At 36.9% G+C, this 13,220-nt stretch overlaps 1 protein-coding gene across 31 annotated transcripts in view; it reads right to left on the reverse strand.

The window, feature by feature from the left end:
- The window catches only part of wt1b (WT1 transcription factor b), a 117,125-nt gene that overhangs the window by 40,506 nt on the left and 63,399 nt on the right, over window positions 1–13,220 (reverse strand). For 13 of the 31 annotated variants that reach the window (XM_087292491.1, XM_087292486.1, XM_087292464.1 and 10 more), the window contains exons 1-3: window positions 13,163–13,188; window positions 12,538–12,692; window positions 11,994–12,056 (exon numbers count right to left, since the gene is read on the reverse strand). The gene's annotated coding sequence lies outside the window, so the exon portion shown is untranslated. Of the gene's footprint in view, window positions 1–11,993; window positions 12,057–12,537; window positions 12,693–12,815; window positions 12,871–13,162; window positions 13,189–13,220 lie in introns of those variants that run through there. The other 18 variants (XM_087292492.1, XM_087292488.1, XM_087292465.1 and 15 more) reach the window with 4 other exon arrangements.

Here is a 13,220-nt window from a genome sequence, read left to right on the forward strand (position 1 = left end):
CTAATTGATTAACTAACTAATTACAAATGCTTAAATTACTGTAATTGAGTAGTTTTTCTCAGGAATTGTAATTTACTTAGTAGTTTTAAAAATGTGCACTTTTACTTTCTCTTGAGTAGATTTTTAGTGCAGTATCAGTACTTGTACTCCGCTACTTTCCTTCCACCTGCAGTCACTACTTTATTATTTCTTGTCTATAGGGATTTGAAAAATCAGTCCTGTGATTAATGTCTAATCAAATTACACATAGAGGTAAATCACATCATAATGAACTACCTCAAGACATTTATAATCGCAGCAAACTGTTTGGAAGCATTAAAAGTGTTTAAGAAGATGTCCAAAATCTTTACATGCAATGAACCAGAGACTGATTAGATGCATGTCACTGATGAGAAGATGACAGATGTTTACTGTATGATGACCGAAATGGTCTTAAACACCCAGCAGGCACAGGACATCAATATGAAGTCAGATCGACGTTGTACCCTAACATCATAGGGACGTTACATTTTGTTTGGGGATGAAAATCGGGTTGACGTCAGAACTCAACGTCAGGCCGACGTCAATGTCCAACATCCAACCTAAAATCAACCAAATATCAACGTCTAATGATGTTACAGCTTGACGTTTTTTTGGATGTTATCCTTACGACGCCTGTCAGATATTGGATTTTGGTTGCCATTCCTGATGAATAAATGTCAGTATTTAACTTCAATATTGACATTGGTTTAAGATGTTGGCTCGACGTTGGATTTTGGTCACTTTCTAGCAACCTAAAATCAACCAAATATTAACGTCATTTGATGATGTTATTTGAAATCAAAATAACAATGTCCTTAGACTCTGACTAGATTGAATTTTGGTCACCTGACATCACAAGCTAAATCGAACCTAATATTGACGTCTTATGACGTTGTGTGCCTGCTGGGCAATAACTAGATGCACTACAGAATGTTACGTTTACACACATGCACACATTACATGTAAATGCATCAGCTTTTAATACTCACTACTCGCTACTCTTGAATACTTTTGAAAGGGCTACATTTTACTCATAGTTTGAGTAATATTTGCAACAGATACTGTTACTCTACTCACACTACATTTTTAGGCAAGTGGTGCTTTTACTTGAGTATGAGTTTTCAGTACTCTTTCCACCACTGCTTGAGGACTAGGTGGCTCTGGCATGTGTGTGCGCTTCTCCTGTGTTACGTCAGATAAACAGCCATCAGTGATATAGACAGCCTCGGATTAGGCTGACATATGGTCAAAAATTCCAAGTAAGTTTACTCCATGTATTTGTATTGGAGTTTATTCAAGCCTTTCTGAAATGATGAGTCTCACACAAATGCAATTTGCAGTACACACACAAAATATATGCGCGTTTACTGACACCATGTGGCTGTGCTTATTTCAGTTAAAAACTACACACTGATTTTACTCTCTTTATTACAAACATGCTCTGTTTGAAAAACGTTTTAAACTTATAAAATTAATTATTAAGTTGGAGATGATCACAGAGAGTTGTAACATATGTTTTAATCCCAGTTTCTTTGCAAAAAAATGTTCTGTAGACATGTGTGTACATGTTATTATAGAGACATAGCACCTGTCAATTAATTTGGTACGGGGGGAAAGCTGCACTCCTACATCACGTCGAGGCGGGCCTCAAAATCACTGGGATTTAGAACCTATTTTAACGTCAGGAAATAAAAAAAAGAGACTTGTTGTGTTTCTATCAACTCCAATATGACTGTGAACACACTATACCTACACACAGTTCTGTCTAAACAGCTTACAAAAGATGATTTTCATCACAGTTGCCTTTAAAGGGGCTAATATTATTGACCTTAAAATGGTTTTAAATAAAATTAAAAAATGTTTTCATTCTAGCCGAAATAAGACAAATAAGGCTTTCTCCAGAAGTAAAAATATTATCGGAAATACTGTGGAAAATGTCTTGCTCTGTTAAACATCATTTGGGAAATACTTCAAAAAAGAAAAAAAAAAACTCAAAGGAGGGCAAATAATTTTGACTTCAGCTGTATATCTTCAGCTTCATGGGGTTAGTGGAGTGTGAAGCGCCTGTTTCATGTTGTGGTTTTTGTCATGTTTTATCAGGGGTTCATCTTTGATTTTTGCTGAAGGACTGTTGTCTGTGTTTGTTATAACAGGTGCATGTGAGTCAGTCTACAGTGGCTAAAAGGTCACCGATCAGCTGAGTTACAGTAAATGAACATGAACATCTTCACCGCTACACACACCCAATCACACACACACCCAATCACACACACACACACACACACACACACACACACACACACACACAGACAGTATGAGGCATTCTGTGAGAAAATCATCCCTCACTCCGTGATTGCATCATTGTTCATTCCAAATAGATTATTTGGAAACAGTGAATGCGAATGCAAACACTTTTACCATCATGAATAAGCCGCTATCTTATGTTTTACACTGCTGATGCCCTTCCAGCTGCAACCCACTACTGGGAAACATTTAAACACTCTCACATAAACACATATAGACTACGGCCAATTTAGTTCTTTCAAATCACTATAGCACATGTCTTTGGACTGTGGGAAAAACCGGAGCACCCGGAGGAAACCCACGCCAACACGGGGAGATTAATATATTAATTGCATATAAATATTCTACGCATTTAAGACAGTTTTAATAAAAGATGTCAAACTTAATGCATTATATATTTGCCAAAAAATACTATTTGCTAGCCATGTATGGAAGCATTATTGTACTGAATGAGCTGATAATCAGGTTTATATTTATTAATTAATTTTAATGGATTCCATTTCAAACTAAGATTTATTTTTTATTATAATACCCATTCATTCATTTTAATAAATGCAAAGTGTTAATATAAAGGATGTTTCTGTAATTATTTGTTTACTGTTGTTTTGTGGATTATACATGTTGAGTTTAGTTTTAAGGTTACAGGAAATAATCCACACTTTAAATTAAAATTTTACTTAATTCAAATTTTCTGCCAGAACATATTGTGGTTTTCTATGAATTTTACTGCCGATGCGGTGGCGCAGAGGGTAGCGCTGTCGCCTAACAGCAAGAAGGTCACTGGTTTGAGCCTTGGCTGGGTCAGTTGGCATTTCTGTGTGTAGTTTGCATGTTCCCCGTGTTTGCATGTTTCCTCTTGGTTCTCCGGTTTCCCCCACAGTCCAAACACATGCGCTTTAGGGGAATTGAATATGCTAAAATGGACCGTAGTGTATGTGTGTGAATGAGTGTGTATGGGTGTTCCCCAGTGATGGATTGTGGCTGGAAGGGCAGTCACTGCGTAAAACATATGCTGGATAAGTTGGTGGTTCATTCCACTGCGGCAACCCCAGATTAATAAAGCAGAAAAGAAAATGAATGAATGAAGAATGAATGAATTTTACTTTATTTTGAAACTGTGTGTATACAGGGATGGGCAAATATACATTGAAGTGTATATTTAAAATAAAATACCTCAATTTTACATGTATCAAAATAAGCTACAAAGTAAAGCAGACAGAAATGTATCACAATAAAATACTGTATTTTTGTATTTTAAAATGAGTTTTAGCAGAAACTTGCTCAGAGAAAAACTGTGGGTAACACTTTTGTCTCACAGCAAAAAGGTCGCTGGTTCGAGCCTTGGCTGTGTCAGTTGATGTTTCTATGTGGAGTATGCATGTTCTCCCCGTGTTGGCTTGGGTGTCCTTCAGGTGCTTCAGTTTCCCCCACAAGTCCAAAAACGTGGTATAGGTCAGTAGTTCTCAAACTTTTTTCATTAAGTACCACCTCAGAAAAAAAATGTCTCTACAAATACCACCACAAATACAGTAGCTACAGCTCTGCACAGTTAAAAAAACATGACAGAATATTACCTCAGAAATATGGGCTATATGTCATACATGGCATATTCATATCATTTTTTTATAAATTTTGAAATATATGTAGCATGTACTTGACATTTTTCATTCCTCCGCGTACCACTAGAAGGAAGCTAGCATACCACTAATGGTACACGCACCACAGTTTGAGAACCACTGGTTTGAGTGAATTGGGTAGGCTAAATTGTCTGTAGTGTATGTGTGTAAATAAGAGTGCATGGATTTTTCCCAGTGATGGGTTGCAGCTGGAAGGGCATCCGCTGCGTAAAACATATGCTGGATAAGTTGGCGGTTCATTCCGCTGTGGCAATCCCAGATTATTAAAGGGACCAAGCCAAAAAGAAAATGAATGAATAAATTAAAACATTTTAAAGGAATTATCATTTAATCATATTTTTGATCATTATAATATTATATTGTTGTAAAACATCCATTGCAAATTATAATTTTTGCAGTTGATAATTTCAATTGTAAATTAAAAGCTCTAAAGAAAACAACTACACTGTGAAAAAAGTGATTATTTACTTTATTTAAAAAAGCAAGTAAACCTGTTGCCTTTGGTTGACTTTGCTTAAGAAAGAGAGTATACCTATTGCAATTTGTAACTGTTAAAAGTTCATTTAACTTCACTTTATAATTATGCACATAGTTAATTGATTAAATATTTTAAGGCAAGGATTTAACTTACTTTTTGTAAGTATAGTCAATTAATAGTTTTAAAAGCAACAGGTTTAATCCCTTATCTTAAATAGTCATAAGTCAACCAATAATTTATACAGTCCAACCAAAGCAAATTTGTTGTTAAAGTTTGATTTAGGAGCAGTAGTCCAATACTTTTTTTTTCTCTCTATCAGAAGTCCTGTTTTGACATTTCAGTGCAATGTCTCAATGACAGAAAGGTCAGAGCTGTTACTTCTTCAATATGGATGGACGAGTCTGGTGACTCACATATTTCCAGCAAGACACACTTGCACATTTCACTCCATTCCCTTAACTAGCAGCGTTATGTTAGTCATATACACATAAGAAGAATTACAGAATAACAACTCACTGGTGGAGCCTAGAGAGTCCGTTTATGCTCCTAAAACTCAAGAAATTAGAGCACAAATGACTTGAGTTTCGAGTATGTATGAGCTTATGTCATATTTAATGTGATATAAGCAGCCAAGATTGTAAACTGCTGCCATAGACAACCCTAACAAGTACATTATACATTTGAATCGATTGACAATACTAAGTTTTATTTGATATTTCACTATAACAACTATTTCCTAGTGTTGGGTTGCTGTGTAAAGCATATGCTGGATAAGTTAGTGCAGGGGTCAACAATCTCGGTCCTGGAGGGTCGGTGTCCCTGCAGGGTTTAGCTCCAACTTGCCTCAACACACCTGCCTGATTGTTTCAAGTATACCTAGTAAGACCTCGATTAGCTTGTTCAGGTGTGTTTGATTAGGGCTGGAGCTAAAATCTGCAAGACACCGACCCTCCAGGAACAAGTTTGCTGACCCCTGAGTTAGTGGTTCAATCCGCTGTAAACTAAGCCGGAAAAGAAAATGAATGAATGAACTATCTCAACTATAAGTAAGTATTTGTTTAAGATTTCTGTCCTGTCCTCGTTTGTTTCTGTGCACCAAAATTCAAGTGACCCAGGGGTGTGTGTGTGAGCACATGAGTGTGTGTGTGTGTGTGTGTGTGTGTGTGTGTGTGTGTGTGTGTGTGTGTGTGTGTGTGTGTGTGTGTGTGTGTGTGTGTGTGTGTGTGTGTGTGTGTGTTCAGGCGTGGCGTTTTCTGATGAGGTCATTGACCTTGCTGATAGAGGAGAACGGTGCTGATACAGGGAGGTGAGCAAGGCGGTAACACAGACTGTGGGAACCTGAAGTCTGGACTGTCTATTTTGTGTTTGTCACACTGAACAGAAACTTATTTTTCATAACACAGGAAGAAATCATCTAAGAGAGCCAGAAATATAGCAGTCTTTTTATTGGTCTGTCAATCTGGGGTACGTTTCCCACTAGACTGAACAGATCGTTGACTGATGCTTTTTGCTTTTTCACAAGTGCAAAGCTCTGTGGTGTTGAACATCTGTCTGTCTGCATGAATGATGATGTTCTGTATGCTGAATGTGCAGAAATATTTACAAACAGATATTTATTGTAAAGGAATTAGATCAAACTAGTAGAAAAAACAATAGTGTTTTTATTATAAATACACCCACTGCCTATTTCATTAGGTACAACTGATCAATCCCTGATCAATCATTGTAGCAACCAGGGCTCTGAACCGGTTCAAGGAACGGAAACGAAAAACGAAAACAAGATCAACTTTAATCGTTCTGAACAGAAACTTTTACAGTTAAACGGTTAATAACGTTATTTTATCGTTCTCTTTATTATATAAATTTAAGTTATTATTACTAAAACTTGTATTTATACTAAATGAATTATTGATTGTCGATTGTCGATTGATAAAGAAAATCCTTTTGTTATTATTTCTCTTATGACAAATCATCTGATAAATCGATCTGTAATATTGAAGGATGAGGGGCAGATCATAAACATGATAGATAAAGTTTTGAAAGATATGATATATTATCAAACAACCCAAGCATTTTCCATTTGGAAAACAATCCATTAATAAAATACATTACTTAGCAGTGATGTGCTTAAATTAAAAATGTCTTTAAAATAATTTAAAAGTTCACCCAAAAATAAAAATTTAGCCTTGAAATTCTTGCTATTTATTATTTTTATTAAATTACATTAATTTAAATGAACACAAAAGAAGATTTACTGACGAATGCTGGAAAAAAATGCTGCTTTTTCCCAACATTTTTCTAAATATATTGTTTTGTATTCAACAGAAGAATGAAATGTCCATTTTTGGATCCATCAAACTATCCCTTTTAATTCTGTAGTTGGTGATGAAGCTGTCGCATCAGTGACTGCATTCCAGTCCACTTTATAATGTCCTTCTCTCGCTAAATTCCCTCCGTCTCGTTCCCTCTGATGTGCATCATTGATTACATTACATAAGTGTCCACTACTGGCGGAACATCTGAATGGGTTTAAATGGAATGGCTTAAACACTTGAGCACTTGGGAAATACACTGTTTTGATGTCACAACCACCTTGTATTCTAGGACAAATAGGTGCTGAGCACGACATTCATTCATTCATTTTCTTTTTGGCTTATTTATTATTATTTCTTTTCGCCTTTATTAATCTGGGATCACCACAGTGGAATGAACCGCCAACTTATCCAGCATATGTTTTAAGCAGCGGATGCCCTCTGCATCACTGGGAAACATCCATACACATTCATACACACACTTACACTATGGACAATTTAGCTTAACCAATTCACCTATGTTTTTGGACTTTTTTGGACTTGAGGAAACCCACACCAACACGGGGAGAACATGCAAACTCCACACAGAAACACCAACTGACCCAGCTGAGGCTCGAACCCGCAACCTTCTTGCTGTGAACATGCTACCCACTGCGCCACCGTGCAGCCCTAGGCACGACATTATTTTGTCAAGTATGATGCGATCCTCGATTAACATCCATGTTAATCCTGGAATATCATTTTTTGCACGAAAATGTAATCCATGCCTATTCCCTACTCCTAAACCCAACCATAACTGTAAATTATTTCCAGAATCAGAGAAATAATTATTGGATAACAATAAACTTAATGTTTGCATAAACCCGTAAGCTTAAATTTAACATAAACTCTGAACATAACCCTTAATTCCAATTGGCTGATTGGAATCTTGTTCCAGCATCAACATAGATGTTAATCCAGAAGCATGTACTACTTGGTGAAATCAGGTTGGCGAAGGTGCTGGAGTGGACATATGAATCAAAATCAAAATTGAGGGATCGAGCGTATGTCCATGTAAGCTTCCCTCATTCACTTGATGAAGTGGAACGCACTTTACAATGGCAGTGGGGAATAAATCAAGGGATGTTCAGGAGTGCATGGCTAAAATTGTAGTGGAACAGAGCCAGTCTCTTGAACCTGTCAACATCTGTTGCCATTTGTCCATGCATGTTTTCAACATGCTCAATCTGAATTTGGGGGATCTTAAAAATTCTGAGAAGGTTCATACTGTTATCTTGTCACTGTCGGCACTGATTAGTGTCTGTCTGCATATATTGTTTGAATTAGCCTTAACTGTAGAGCCAAAGAAATTGTCAAAATTTAATACTAACATTAAATAAAATAATACTGTAAAACTCCTCATACAACACTTTAATGCAGTTCGTAACTATTTTAGGTTGTGGCAAACTGGAGATCAATTTTTATAAATTAGTATGATCCCATTTCTGTTTTGAAATCCATAAGGGTTTAGTGGTAGAGCCTGTTTTTATATCATAACTACCTTATTTTAAAAACATGCAAAACGTCAGGGCGAAGCAGTGGCGCAGTAGGTAGTGCTGTCGCCTCACACCAAGAAGGTTGCAGGGTAGCTGGTTCGATCCTCTGCTCAGTTGCCGTTTCTGTGTGGAGTTTGCATGTTAGAGCTAACTCTATCAAGCCTCTTCAACTGCTCCAGAACGCAGCAGCACGAGTGGTCTTCAATGAACCTAAACGAGCACATGTCACTCCGCTGCTAGTCCGTTTGCACTGGCTGCCAGTTGCTGCTCGCATCAAATTCAAAGCTCTGATGTTTGCCTACAAAGTGACTTCTGGCCTTGCTCCTTCTTATCTGCTCTCACTTCTGCAGATTTATGTGCCCTCCAGAAACTTGCGTTCTGTGAATGAACGTCGCCTCGTGGTTCCATCCCAAAGAGGGAAGAAATCACTTTCGCTCACGCTCATGCTCAATCTTCCCAGTTGGTGGAATGAACTCCCTAACTGCATCAGAACAGCAGAGTCACTCGCTATTTTCAAGAAATGACTAAAAACTCAACTATTTAGTCTCCACTTCACTTCCTAATCTGCAATTGCCTCTCTGAATATCACACTAACTGTACCAAAAAAAAAAAAAAAAAAATACTAATACTAATACTACTAATACTTTCCTTCTTAGACTTTACAGACCTGAAACTTGCCTTCAGCACTTATTCATTGTTGCTCTTAGTTGTGTAAATTGCTTCCTTGTCCTCATTTGTAAGTCGCTTCGGATAAAAGCGTCTGCTAAATGACTAAATGTAAATATAAATGTTCTCCCTGCGTTCGCGTGGGTTTCCTCCGGATGCTCTGGTTTCCCCCACAGTCCAAAGACATGCGGTACAGGTGAATTGGGTAGGCTAAATTGTCCGTAGTGTATGAGTGTGTGTATGAATGAGTGTGTGGATGTTTCCCAAAGATGGGTTGCAGCTGGAAAGGCATCCGCTGCGTAAAAATGTGCTGGATAAGTTAATAAAGGGACTAAGCCAACAAGAAAATGAATGAATGAATGAATGAATGCTAAAAGTCAGCACGAGTGTACAAATACAAAATTTCATTGTTTTCGAAACTAAAAAAAAAATTTTTTGGGGGGCAGTTTTATGCCAAATTTGTGTCAAATACGAACAAACAGAGCTAATATGCTTAATTTTGAGACAATTTTTGAAATAAACATTTACCTCAGTAATTGGGTTTGTTCATTTTGGCTCAAATTTGGGTTGAAACAACCCAGCATTTCTGTGTTAAATGCATGTTTCAGTTTGCGATGTTCAAAATGAAAATGCAATAAAATGATTTGTAGTATTAAATGCGCAGTGGTATTTGATCCCTCAACATTTCCACAACCTCTCTGCTCCCTGTGAGTCACGGTGAACAGCCAACCACACACTCAGCATCATCAGAATGAAACTTTTTACAGATTTCAGACACATCATTGAATAATTCTGAAAAGCCCCTAATACCCTGAGGACATACATAACTTATCAGTGATACAAAGTCTCTGAGAAAGGCTGTTTTCTTAATTAAAATGCCATGCAGGCAAAATAAATATAATTTTTAGCATGATGTTAAATATCACTAGTATTTCTTCTGTATTTGTTCATTCAGACAGCTTTACTATATACTGTAAAAAATGCTGGGTTCCACACAATTCCTTCATGTTTTTCCAATACAAATCAATTATGTTAACTTAACCATTTTTACTAATTTAAAGAGCCCCTATTATGGGTTTTTGAAAATGACTATAACACAGCACTAAGTGAATAAAAAAAACATCCAGCTGAGGTTTAAATCTGAAAGTGTTTAAAACTTAGAAATAGTTGACTTACAGTCTAAAAAATGAACCGTGTTGGGTTTGGATCTTTTGCGTGAAAGCATCGACATCGATATGGTACATCACCAAATATGTAGTGTCAGATCTGGTAAACTCTGAACACACTTTCCCTTCAGACACTAGCAAAGATGACGATCACTGACAGATGGACATTCGGCTGCAAGGAATAAAGGGTTAAATTTTATTTTCACAACAACACCACCACAGTATAGCCAACCATGTGCTGTGTTTGCTCCTGTCATTTTTTAGATTTGTTATACAATAACCTATGCAGCAACACAGGATTTGTCTCCCATTTGCAATTGAAGGAGCAGCAGAGACTATCATGTATTGGACTTTGTCAGTTACTATTACAGTTCATATGGACCAGTTTCTATTTACTCCGGATCATAACATGCAGATGTAATTAAAATTGTTGCCTCGCTTTGTGTAGTTTGCAAAATATGTATTTAATAGTGTGTTGTAATCGCTCCACACATCTTGTAATCACTTATCTATTATAGATCAGTGCTTGTCCTGCATTTCTCAGGTTAAATCTGTATGGGGCTGTTCACATATCACGTCCAAAACTATGTGCTTTACCAATTCCTTTACAAATATAAATGTGTTTCTAAACTCGCGATCCTCTGCTATTTGCATTTGCTATGGCCACCATCAGCTGTTACTACATGCGTGGTGCAGTCAATTTTCAAAACAGTTTAACTTTTGCCACTGTGTGGATTGATACTGAATGTGTGGCACTGTTATAACTTTTATTAAGAATAGAGCATGTCGGTGCCAATAGCCTAGTGGTTAGTGCATCGACACATAGCTCAAAGGTGCTCGCAGCGACCTGAGTTCAATTCCCGTCTCGAGTTCCTTTGCTGATCCTTCCCCTATCTCTGCTCCCCACACTTTCCTGTCTCTATATTTCCACTGTCCTATCAATAAATGTGAAAACCCCTAAAAAATAAAAAATAAAAAAGCATATGCTGGTGTTTAACTGCATTGCTTTATTGCATTTCTGCATTGGGCTCACACACTACATAGCCGTGATGGGCATTTCTCTCGGTCTTGCTTTGAACCTAGTCGACCAATCACAACAGACTGGGTCATCGGACCAATCACAGCAGATTAACCTGACACAAAGGAGGGGTTTGGGAAAAAAATGAATCGCTAAATTATTCATTCGGAAGGCGTTGGGGTAATTATGTAAAAATAAATGCATATTATAAGACAATGAAAGTGTTTTTTGACCTTGCATGCATATCAGCCTGTTGTTAGAGACCCCCAAAACCAAAATATCATCTTAAATAATGCATAATAGGGGCTCTTTAAGTGGATTAAACATAAAAAATAGTTTTCCCACCCCAAAAAAAGCTTAAGAATTGTGTTGTTCCAACTGATTTTAGATATCTAGTTTAAAGAAGCAGCAAAAGTCATTTACTGAATGTAAGGTAGAGAGGAAAACATAAACGAATGTGACACAACAACAAAAAGGAAACCTACACTGCACTTAAAACATATAATAAAGTCCTGGAAGAAATATCCAAGGATTGGACAACGAGATTGCCTTGACCTGAGGGACACGCATACTGTAAATCCCCTATAGGAATACAAGAAACTGTCAAGGTGGTCCCATACTGGCGCTCGAAATGTAATACTACCATCTAACTTTCAAAAGACTATTACCCTTGTTGTTTTATGCGTCCAATGTCAGGTTGGCTTTAATCTTTTAATTGCAAGATTGATAACCGGATGGTGGAAGAATTACTCAGACACTGAGATGGGTCTTGTTTAGGGCAGGATGAATGATGTGACTCATAAACTTTAAACCCAGAATGAACTGCTGAATGCAGAGTACTTAAGCGTTTACATACCTTACGACTGAATACTATGCCAGCTTTTTCCCATCTGTACTTCTGGACAAGCCTAGTGTGTGCCTGAAGGTTAAAATAATGTAAATAATGCATTAAACACAGAAAACAGCAAACTTTGAAGGTTCATAAATGACCAAGATATTTTCAATCTAAAGATTGCTTTTTGACAACTCATGATCATTTTCATTATTTTTAATGTATTAAACACAGAAAACAGCAAAGAAATACAATCTCAATAATTGTTTTCCATATAGAACGATAACGATATATGTTTCAATATAAGTTGTTAATGCTTCCAGATTTAACAGAGTATCCCAACGATAACTGAATCCACAACGATAAGAGAGTCCATAAAATAGCATAACATTTTCAGCTGATTAAATTTCGGTGGCCGAAAATTGCAGAGGGTTCTGGATGCAGACCTGGTACAGTGCAATCTGAGCTGGATCAGTACTGGGACACAACTCAGTACTGGGAAATACCTATACACACTTATTCACACACACCCTCATACACTACTGACAAATTATTTTATTTAATTCACCTATAGCGCATGTCTTTGGACTGTGAGGGAAACCGCAGCCCTCGGAGGAGAACATGCAAACTCCACACGAAAATGCCAACTGAACCAGCCAGGACTCAAACCAGCAACCTTTTTGCTATGAGGCAACAATGCTAACCACTGAGCCGCCGTGCCACCTGCACAAAAACAATTATAACAACTTTTCATACAGTGTTTTTGCAGATTTTATGAATATAAATTAAAAGAGTTTTCGAAGACATTTTAAGACCATGTGAAGTTAAATAAATGGAAGACTTTACCTTAAAAATGTCAATATTTTCTCTCTTTATAAATAATAATAGGGCACACGCTGAGCTAATAGATTCAAAGTATGAACTGAATACATCCATAAACATTATTTTTTCAAAATCTGCTGAAGTTTTGAGGTAAAAACTCCAAAACACTATGAAAATATCCCAGAAAAAATCACTTATTTTAAACAGGTGACGTCCTGCATTTGTCAGTGGTTTTGGATAAAAGCGTCTGTTAAATGAATTGAGAAATATAGTAGCTATGTTCGCTTAAACTCAGACAAATAACTCCAAGAAGCTCACTTGTTTTATATTTCTAAATATACTTTTAATATCAAAAGTCACCAAGGTCTCACCGGAGCAAAAGCGTCGCTGTTTCATTAGCGGGACAAGCTTTGTGGCTCCTTTAAGTGT

Source organism: Danio rerio, chromosome 18 (assembly GCF_052040795.2).
Source record: "Danio rerio strain M-AB ecotype USA chromosome 18, GRCz13ab, whole genome shotgun sequence".
Taxonomy (NCBI): Eukaryota; Metazoa; Chordata; class Actinopteri; order Cypriniformes; family Danionidae; genus Danio; species Danio rerio.